Genomic DNA, 10,147 nt, shown 5'->3' with positions numbered 1-10,147 from the left:
GGCTAGAGGGAAGGCCGGTGCGGCGGCGGACCGGCGGTGGGGAGTGGTTTCGGGGAGGGCGGGCCGGCCGCGGGCGGCGGGGGCGGGCGGTTCAGCCGGTGGTGGCTGGCGGCTCGGGGGGAGGAGTTTGATGATAAACTAGAGGAACTTGATTTCGTATCCAACGGCTGGAAAAATCTAATGACCAGAGATGAATAAGTCAGTCGACTGACGTGTAGCCTCACCCCGCACGTACACTTGCATGCATGCAAGACACGCACGCATGTAGGCATGCAACACTGACACATACACATAACGTACACACGCACGCATGCTAGCGTGCAACACTGACACATACACATGCATTCACGAACACACACACGTACACACCCATGCATGCAACACTGAAACACACCCTTGCACGCACGCAACACTCGCATGCCTGCATGCACACAACACACGATGCAATTCACACGCTCAACCTATACGTGCATGCACCCTTTGTTAAGGACATGGATTGTTACGGGTATTAATCAATCTAATCTGTGATAAGGAGAACATCCATGTTTGAATTTGTCTTTATGAATCACAACGTATCTAACGGGCTGTCAACATAGTAGGCTTAACTACATGAAAAAGATGACGTCACACTCAATGAACAATCATCGGTTTATGAAATGCCCGCTTCTGACTGCCCTGGCCCACCAAAGGTTCCTCTGCTGTGCGCTGCCTGTGTTGGGTCACTGACATGCAGGCCTTGCACCTAAAGAGCCCACACGTCAGTGGAAGAATGGTGCGGTGTCCTAGGTCAGATCGAGGGCGCCACTCGCGGCACTCCCGGCTGAACACGCCTCCGTGCCGCATTCAAACGCCTCCATGAAACCCACCCGTGTGGAAGCCGAGAAACCCACTCTAGACACACGTCCGTTCATGACCGGGCCGGCGTTAAATGCAACACCGGCCGAGCTCCTCCTGTCCGCCGTCTATTTAATCTCCTATTTAAACGAGGCCAAACACCAGCCAAGAATCGCACACCTCTGCCGCTCCCCTATCTCCTCCACCATTTTGTCCACTCTTACAATGGCTTACGAAGAGGAGTTATTCCGCATCCAAGCCCGCTGGGTAGCCCGCCGGATACGAGCTATGCAGCTCGCTGATCCACCTCCCTCCCCTTGCCTGACGGAGCCAGTTGCTGCCCCATGCCGGCGCGCGGTTCAGCAACTCGCCGCTCCAGGCCAGCTCGACGAGGAGCGGCACATGGGCATCGTTGCTGCCGTCCATGTCGCCGCCTCGTACCGCGTCTCCCGTTTCTGTGGCCGAGACTCCCATGCCGGCGGCCGCGCCATGCAAGCAGTGACAGAAGCCAGGTGTGCGGAGAGCGACGAGTCGGTGGCCAGCGCCTCCGCGTTCGCCGCAATCATCGAGGAGAAGTAGAACACGGGAGGCTGCCGCCGCTTGGGTCCCATGAAGGCCACCGCGGAGGCGACGCCGGCGTACACAGCAGGTGTCTTGCCGGATCCTTTTGTTGCGAGTACCTTCGTCGACCCCGCATGGGCTCCACGGAAGAGGTCAATGTTAGGATGAACTCGAGCTGGTGCCGGCCATGGCAAAGTAGTGGCCGGTGATGAACTCGAACCGGTGCCAGCCACCATCATCTTCGGCACCAGCTAATGATATCAATTGGGTAGTGGGGAAGCGAGCCATCCTTTGTGCTGAAGCATATACCTCTGGGGCTCCCGACAGTCCGGTGATTGTGCTGCCGGACATGAGGAACACAAATCGATCGGCGGGCGACCATTTAGGCCAGGTATTATATACATGTGTTGTCCAGAACTAGCACCGCGTAGTTCATTTGAATGTAATGAAATCCGTCATGTTTGTGTGAAAGTCCGGTATTTTATATGATTTCCGTCATTGTTTATATGAAATATCAGTTTGTCTACGTGTTTGAGTGAATTTCGTCCGGTTGGTTTAGTTGCTGTCATGTGTGCGGCTACGGTTGGATGGCGTAATTTGCGGGTCACCGGTCGGTCTGCGGGCGGCTCGGGCGGCGTTGCGGGACAAAAAAACAGCTCATGCGAGCTCGTCTCCAACGTGCGCGCTGGAGGATGCATGACAACATGAGCACCCGAGTCGTTTCTCGTTCATCGGTGGCAAAGGCACCGGTGGACAAAAGGGTCGCTAATATTTTGGCTACCCCAGGCAAGATCCAAACAGCCCCACCCAACAGATTCAAATCCCTCGTTCGCCGTGGAATTTTGCCATGTGTTGTTTTCATGGACTAGCAAGATGCCCGTGCATTGCATGGAACATCAAGATGCATTTTTTACAAACTCCCGCATGCATGCAAGGGATAATTAATGTCCTCCTTTGCTACTACCTCCGTCCTGGTTTATAGGTCCCTTTTATAGTTTGTGCCAAATTTTGACTAAAGATTTAACTAACAAAATTTTAATGCATGTCAAGAAAAATTATCTCATTGGATTCGTATTTGAACATAGTTTTGAAAAATATAATGTTTGGTGACATGCGTGAACATTTTCTTAGTTTAATCTATGGTCAAAATTTGGCACGAAATACAACGGGGACCAATAAACCCGGACAGAGGTAGTAGTACCACGAGGCAAACACCATTAATATTGCATCGATTAGTGTTAGTGGCCTTGTATATCTACAAATTGTAATTTTGATTGTGGCCCCTTGTATATAAAAATGGAGGGAGAAATATGAGAGATAAGGTGAGGAGGAGTGGGGCGTGGTGCCGTGGTGGTGACTGGTGGTCGGACTGGGCGGAGGCATGGGGATGGACGATGCATTATGTCTAGGTTTATATCTCTCTCACACACACCCACGTAGGTGGGGGACGTGCACGAAGAGAAGAGGTGCACGCACGACGCATGTACTCCCGTCTCTTTCCCAACCACACCCGCGCGGGTACACGGTGGAGCTCATTTCTGTACGAAAAATGCAGCCCATGTGGTAATTTGGCACGTGTACTAGTTGTCCACTTGGTGGAGGGAGGATCGTCTACCACGGGTGAACAAACAGATTGCGACTTGACGCGTTATGTTCAATTAAAAAAAGAGGCAAACCATGTGGGGCCTACCTTAGAGGCAAGGCTCTATACACTGGAGTACTTTTGATGTGTCCCGTCAACTCACAGAACGAGGAGAAACTTGCTTAGTACGCCGTCTCCCCCGCCCACGGGCGCGGTGGCTCGCAGGATGAGGTGAAGCTTACTAGGAGTACTACTGTACGCCTTTACGCCCGCTCCCTCGCCCACGCGCGCGGTGGCTCGCAGCACGAGGAGAAAATTTTACTACTCCCTCCGTTTACTCCTCGTCCCTACTACGTACTTTGGTTAGTACTCCCTCTATTTACTTATACAAGGCCACTATAAAAAATACATTTTGCATCTATACAAGGCCACAGATAGTAATCGAGACAAAAGTTACTACTCCCTCCTTTCCAGTTTATGGCTCAATTTCAAAATCTCTCCAACCAAGGTAGACGGTGACTGGTCAAATTAATTTCCTAGTTTGCACAGTACGCTCGTTTTTCTCAAGAAGTTATGTTTACCGAGGCATTAATTAGAATGAAGGCATGAATGACCACTAAATTTCCATGAACTTGTACATGCATTGGTTAGTTTCCTCTTGACACTGCTTGCGTCGGGTGATCTAATGCACCTCGAAATCCAACATGTAATGGTACTACTACTAGTATAGTAGAATTGAGACTTATCAAACGGAAAAACGAATGTTTTTTAGATGAGCCCTATAAACCCTAGTGGGTAAATACTCCGCAAAAACAGATTTTTCCAAAACTAAGTCGCTCCCTTTCATGAATTCTGTAGTATACTCCTCCGTCGATGCTCCCTTTCATGAATTCTGTACTTCCTGTCGCCGACATGTGGGACATATAGCAACCGGGTCGACGTGTCAAGCACCAAATAGCAGTGCAGAACAGCAGGGGGGACGCACCCCACTCGTACCGGCCCAATAGTAGTAATGAGCAATGAGACGTCAAATCACAATGCTGCACCTTCCCAGATAGACGAAGCAACCATTATTTCACACCACGTAGGAGTACTAGTATTGCTTCTGCCTCAAGAGGGACACGCGCATCGCCTTGGTACATCATGACACGTGGGACCGCATGACAGGCCATGCTCCCCCGCCGATCGCTCGGTAAAATCACCTTATTTTTACTATACTTCCTCCGTATCGGTTTACTACATGGCATGCACGTTGTTCTAGGTTGAGAATTTAACTCGCTATATATATATGTGATGAACAGTATGCTAGCCTTTTAACAAATGTATACTTTTGTACAGTAGTACTCCACTATCGATGGATTGCGCCATGGAGCAAAAATTGAAATTTAAAAAAAGGTGGTACATATAGAGAGCACTCGTCGCCAAATTATGCATATAGTACTATTAAAAAAGCTAGTACGTGCTTAATTGGGGTGCTAAATTCTATTAAAGAAATACTAGTACTAGTATGTACATACTGAAGAGTTAAAGTAACGAGAAGAAACATAACATAGTTCTGCTGGGGGCTCAGCACAACACACCCCTCAAATTAAACTAAGCACACCTGAAATTAAAATACGCAACTAATCCGGTAGACACTGCATTAGAAGTTTAGAACCACCATGAGCAACGACACTGCCACCTTACTCGGAGTCCTCGTCCACGTCCTAGACTTCGTCCTTGTCTCTCTTCCTCTTGGCTGTTACTTCTTTGCTTGAACCGCCAACTTGGCTGTTGCTCTTCATCCAACCCTTGTAGATATTGAAACAAAGGTAGCCATCCATTGCAGCGTACTGGATGTGGTCTATATCTAGTACATTCCGCTGCCATGCATGATGATGAAACGTGTAATGAGGTTTCTCCAGTTTACCGTACGAAGGATGAACCATGGCTCCTGCCAGGGTCAGCATTGAAGGCTGACGAGAGGGCAACAGCCGATTCTTCTGGATGTCGAAGGGGTTGCCTACAACGAGGCCTATCCGACGCAGGACTTCTTTGTCATTATTAAAGTCTACAGTAGCGAATTTGACTTTTTTGTCCTCGAGGAAGTTCTTAAAATCCTGGCACTCAACATCGGCATGGCATATGTGGTAGACCAAGCAAACGTTATGTACGCAAACCTGGATCACGGCAGGCTTCTTCCTCTCTTCGTCCTTTAGATCCTTCTCTCGTCCCACGACTGTGGTGTACTCAACATCTAGCCCAGCGACCCACTCATCATGTGAGTTTTTGAACATGCGTCTGAAGCGAGAAAGGCATCCTTTCACCGTCGCGGAAGTACGGGTGTAGATGACGTCGAACTCATCGCCGGTGATGGTTCTAACCTTGTACTCACCGCTGATCGAGGAGATTTGGGACGCCATGGAATTGGAAGGAGGTTTAGGATTAGTGGAACTGCCGTAATGTAAATGGACGGGACGACTAGGAGCGAACCGTCATAGTATTAAAGGACGTGCGGGGACGAGTAGGAGCGAACTGCCAGCGTGCGAACGACAGGGTAGTGGCTTTCCATTCTCCCATGATACGGGCTTCCGAGAGCCATTGGATCTGAGATCGAACGGTTGCATGGCGTGATTCTAGACCTATGGGTGAATATCCTATCCTGGAGGGTTATTCTTAAAATTTTCAGCAACTTAGCATGCGACCGTTTGATCTCAGATCCAAGGGCTGCCAGCAGCCCGTATCATGGTCGCGCCTACCACGACCATCGCATCACTCGCGCGGCCGCGCCCTTGGAGATTTAACATAGTGCGTTAGGCTATCTGATGTTGGCATGTCATACATAGTCATCACTTAGTCACTCATACTACAACAAGGTTGGCTATAAGTGTATTTTTTTACTCCTCTCTATCTCTTTCTTCGTACTCCCTCCGTCCCATAATATAAGAACGTTTTTGACACTAGCTAGTGTAGTGTAAAAACGTTCTTATATAATGGGACATAGGGAGTACAAGTAATTATTGCATTTGCCAAGGAGTGACCTCTTCCAATGAAATGGTGTTGCTAAGTTTGCTTCATTTAATTAGCTATAGACTCAAAATTGTCTTTTCACCTAGGTACACATGCTTAGCACCATTTCTTCCTTGGGTCACCAAACTAGTCTCTCTCTTCTTGATTAACTTGCCACATCAGACTTTATGCCTATGTGGCAAGCTTAAGCACCTGTAGGAGCAAGTAAGTACAATAGTGCGCTTTACATGGCATTTTTGCATATGTGGAGGAAATAGAGGCAAGGAAAAAGTGGAGAAGTGGGCTCTCATGCAGGAGCCAGCCTCTACTACTACATGGTGGAGCATTGGGAGAGGCACCTGTATGGAGGTGGTCAGGACTCGGGAGACTCACACCGGTCATAGCACCGCAGTTAAAATGATAATGGCAAGTCAAATCACGGGGCCCCACCTGTCCAGTAGTAACTCACTGTCAAATCACACAGCCCTATGTTTGTAGCAGCCTACTCCCTCGTCTTCTCGCGTCTCTGTCGAACCGACTAGGCGGAACTGCCCCGCCTACCGCGCAGGAAAAGCCCCGCCCTCGACTTTTAAATACAACTACTCCCTCCGTCTAGGTGAGTAAGTCATCTTACGAAAACCAAATAATCCCAAAATACTAAGGCGCGGTGCATTAACTTCTACCTCGTTTCTTGTTTCTTCACATATCAACCAATAAGAATCCAATGATATACTTTTTGTGACATAGTAACTCATATTTAGTTAGCCAAATGGATGACATAGAACTACGTGCACGCCCTATAAACCGAGATGGAGAGGGTAGTTCAGCATGTATCTTTTTAGATCAATATAGCGGGATTCACCAAGGAGCAAAACCAAGTGGTAGGCTGCTCCTGTCGTGTTGGCGTAGCAACTCAAGCAGGGTCAGTCCGCACACGAAATAGCGACACACTTAACAGGACCCCTTTGGCAGACATGTGGCTCATCCATCGTCTTGTTCCACATGCAATGCACCAAATTACAGTTCGGAGCAGCGGTTGGAATTGGAGGCACCCCGGTCGTAGCGCCGCAATAGTAGAAAATGAGCGATGAGGGGTCAAATCACAAAGCCCCACCTTTCCCGCATTAAGCTGGACGAATGAAGCAACCATCATTTCACTCTAGCGCGCAAGAGCATAAAGAAAAGAGAAAACAATGATGCGTGCGGCAGCTACCTAGGGCACCCTAGGGTAGGGGTCTCCACTACAGATCCTTTTTTTGAAAGCGCCTCCACTACAAATCGGCTTCTCCCTCATCCTCTTGAAGAAAACCGATGATGAGTGCGGCGGTAGGGTTTGTAGGAGTACTACGGCGTGCGGGGCCACGTCGTAGTAAACGGATTCGAGTCGATGCCTTAAATATGTGTGGGCCGCTTGGTTTTACGGGAACGAGGCAGCATTTTGGGTTCGGGGACCAGTGGAGATATAGCACGTACAAAAAATTGTGGACGTAGGTTCTACCGAAAGGCAATGATGCATGGGCCCTGCATTTTGATATACCCGGGGCTGCATGAAATTTGCTACTCTACTCAAAACTAGTAAGGTACACATGTATTGAACGCATGAGATTTCGAAACCAAATTATGAATAAATACACACTATAGCATGTAAAGCTTTGAGTCATATATGCATGATGTAGATGTTCGTTTCTTATAGTTCATCTCATTCAGAATCAATTAGTTTTATAAAAATGTTAAGATTCATGGGGTTGTGCATTGTAAATCATAAAGTAAAAAACAAATAATGGCAATTCATTTAGAAAAAAATAATCAATTATGATACAGAAGATTCTAGAACAAAGGAGAAGTGCTTGTGTTTTGAGGTTTGTGCATTATGCTTAAGTTTAACCATGGAGTCTTCTAAATTGTACATGTGGCAGATCTGGTGGAATATTAATGATATCCAACGGCCAGTAGTGCTTGGATTTGCCCATCTCTCTTCATCCAGCAATTATCTTTCAAAGTTATTGGCACACTATATAGTTCTTGTGCCATAATTGCATGTTTTGGAAAAAAGCTACTAGTGGGTTGTACTATCTATTTAGGAATAGAAGATGTATACATGGAAGTTGTAGGGAAAGAGATGACATGGAGGATCTCAATTCCTATGAGTAGGGATTGGAAAAGAGATGTCATTTGGTTCACATCATAGGAACTTTTCTATTGAATCTAGAGATGACACGTATCTCAATTCCTATGAGGAGGGATTAGTAAAGAGATGTAATTTGGTTCATATCATAGGAACTTTTCTATTGAATATACACTAATGCTTATTTTCCTTTGAAATTAAGGGAGTATAGGAATCCATTCATATGAACCAAGTGGCTCTAAAGCTATAGAAATGATATCATGTTTATTTCCTTTGAAATGTAGAGTATATGAATCTATTCCTATGAACCAATTGGCTCTAAAGGAAAAAAATCCTATAAAAATCATACCATATAGAGTTCCTATGATATTCCTCGACACTAAAGGATGGTTGAAATTGCTGCGAGTGATACGATGGTCTTTCTTTGTAGACTCCTCACCCATATTTATAGTTACCTCTCGAAGATGAATGAAATGACATATACAGGGTATTCTACATGTGCAATTTGGTACACAAAAACTTGGTGAAAGTTTGCGAGGTTCTAATTTTCAATAAAGCTATATGCACTGCATTTCGGAATGGAGGGAGCATACGACAATAGCTAACACTCACGTGGAAGATTTTTGTGTAGGAGGAGTGGTTGTTCTGTTAAATGACATGGCAAAACTAACACTGTCGGATGCTGATCTAACGGTTCTTACGGCGTTCGTCAGGAAAAGGCTTGTGGCGAACGTTTGTCGGATAATGATTTACGGACACATGCATTGCATTGATACGTTCCCCCTCTCTCTCACGCACATGCACCCTCACGAGTCACAACTCTCCCGAGTCCTCTCGCAGACTCGCCCGTGGCACCCATCGTCTATCTGCAGGTAGACGTCACGCACATATGTGCTCTTCACGCCCTACCCTCAGAACTTCTAAAAAACAAAAGACGGCTGCACATTTTATTTTAGCTCACACGTCACACACTTATATTATTACTCTTGCAGCGAACGTTCTTTGGGCATAGTATATATTGTACTCTCACGAAGAGAAGTGGTGCACGCATGAACTAGTTCTCTCACACCCACTCGCGGGTACACGTAGGAGCACATTTTTTTGAAGCCGGTACAACAAAATCACTCCACTATATATAAAAGCAGGAGCCTTAGCGCTTGCTTTACTAGGGTTCCTCTCGTTCACTCTCTCATGCTCTCCAGATCTAAGCAAGACATAGGTGGCCACACTCTCTCTCTCAGCTCACGGCTTGTCACAAATCCGGCCGGACAACCTCGACCGGGGCAGGGGGTGTAGGTGCATCGTTCACGCTGTCGTCAGTGGCGAGGGAGGAGACCAACGGCTGCCCGCGCGTCCCGATCGGCGGTCGTGCCATTCTATAACACCCCGGATGTAACTTTCCATCTTTGTAACTCCAACTCTTGCCTTTTTTGGCTATGTGATATGATATTCCCTCCGTGGTTGGATTTTGTCCTTTGTTTTGCATTTTATTAATGTCATGCATATCATATCATGTCATCATGTGCATCTCATTTTCATACGTGTTCGTCTCATGCATCCGAGCTTTTTCCCCGTTGTCCGTTTTGCAATCCGACACTCCCACGTGCACCAGTGCATCCCTCTTGTCTCTTTTCGTGTGCGGGTGTTAAACGTTCTCGGAATGGACTGAGCCTTGCCAAGTGGCCTTGGTACGCCACCGGTAGACCACCTGTCAAGTTTCGTGTCATTTGGAGGTCGTTTGATACTCCAACGGTTAACCGCATAACCGCAAAGGCCTCTTTTGAGTTGCAGCCCAACACCCCTCCAAAACAGCCCAATAACCCATCTAAGTCACTTCCATGCTCTCCGTCGTCGGATCACGATCGTGTGGGCGAAAACCGCACTCCATTTGGAGTCTCCTAGCTCCCTCTACCTATAAATATGTGCTCCCCCCCGGATTTTTCGCAGTCCAACCCTAGCCCCGCTCCTCTCCGCGCCGCCGGACACGTCCGGACAGAGCCGGACGCGTCCGCCCCACCGTCCGAGCCAATCGCAGCGCGACACATGGCCCGCTCCAC

This window comes from Triticum dicoccoides, chromosome 6B (assembly GCF_002162155.2).
Source record: "Triticum dicoccoides isolate Atlit2015 ecotype Zavitan chromosome 6B, WEW_v2.0, whole genome shotgun sequence".
In the NCBI taxonomy this organism is placed as follows: domain Eukaryota; kingdom Viridiplantae; phylum Streptophyta; class Magnoliopsida; order Poales; family Poaceae; genus Triticum; species Triticum dicoccoides.
This window is presented reverse-complemented; position numbering follows the sequence as displayed.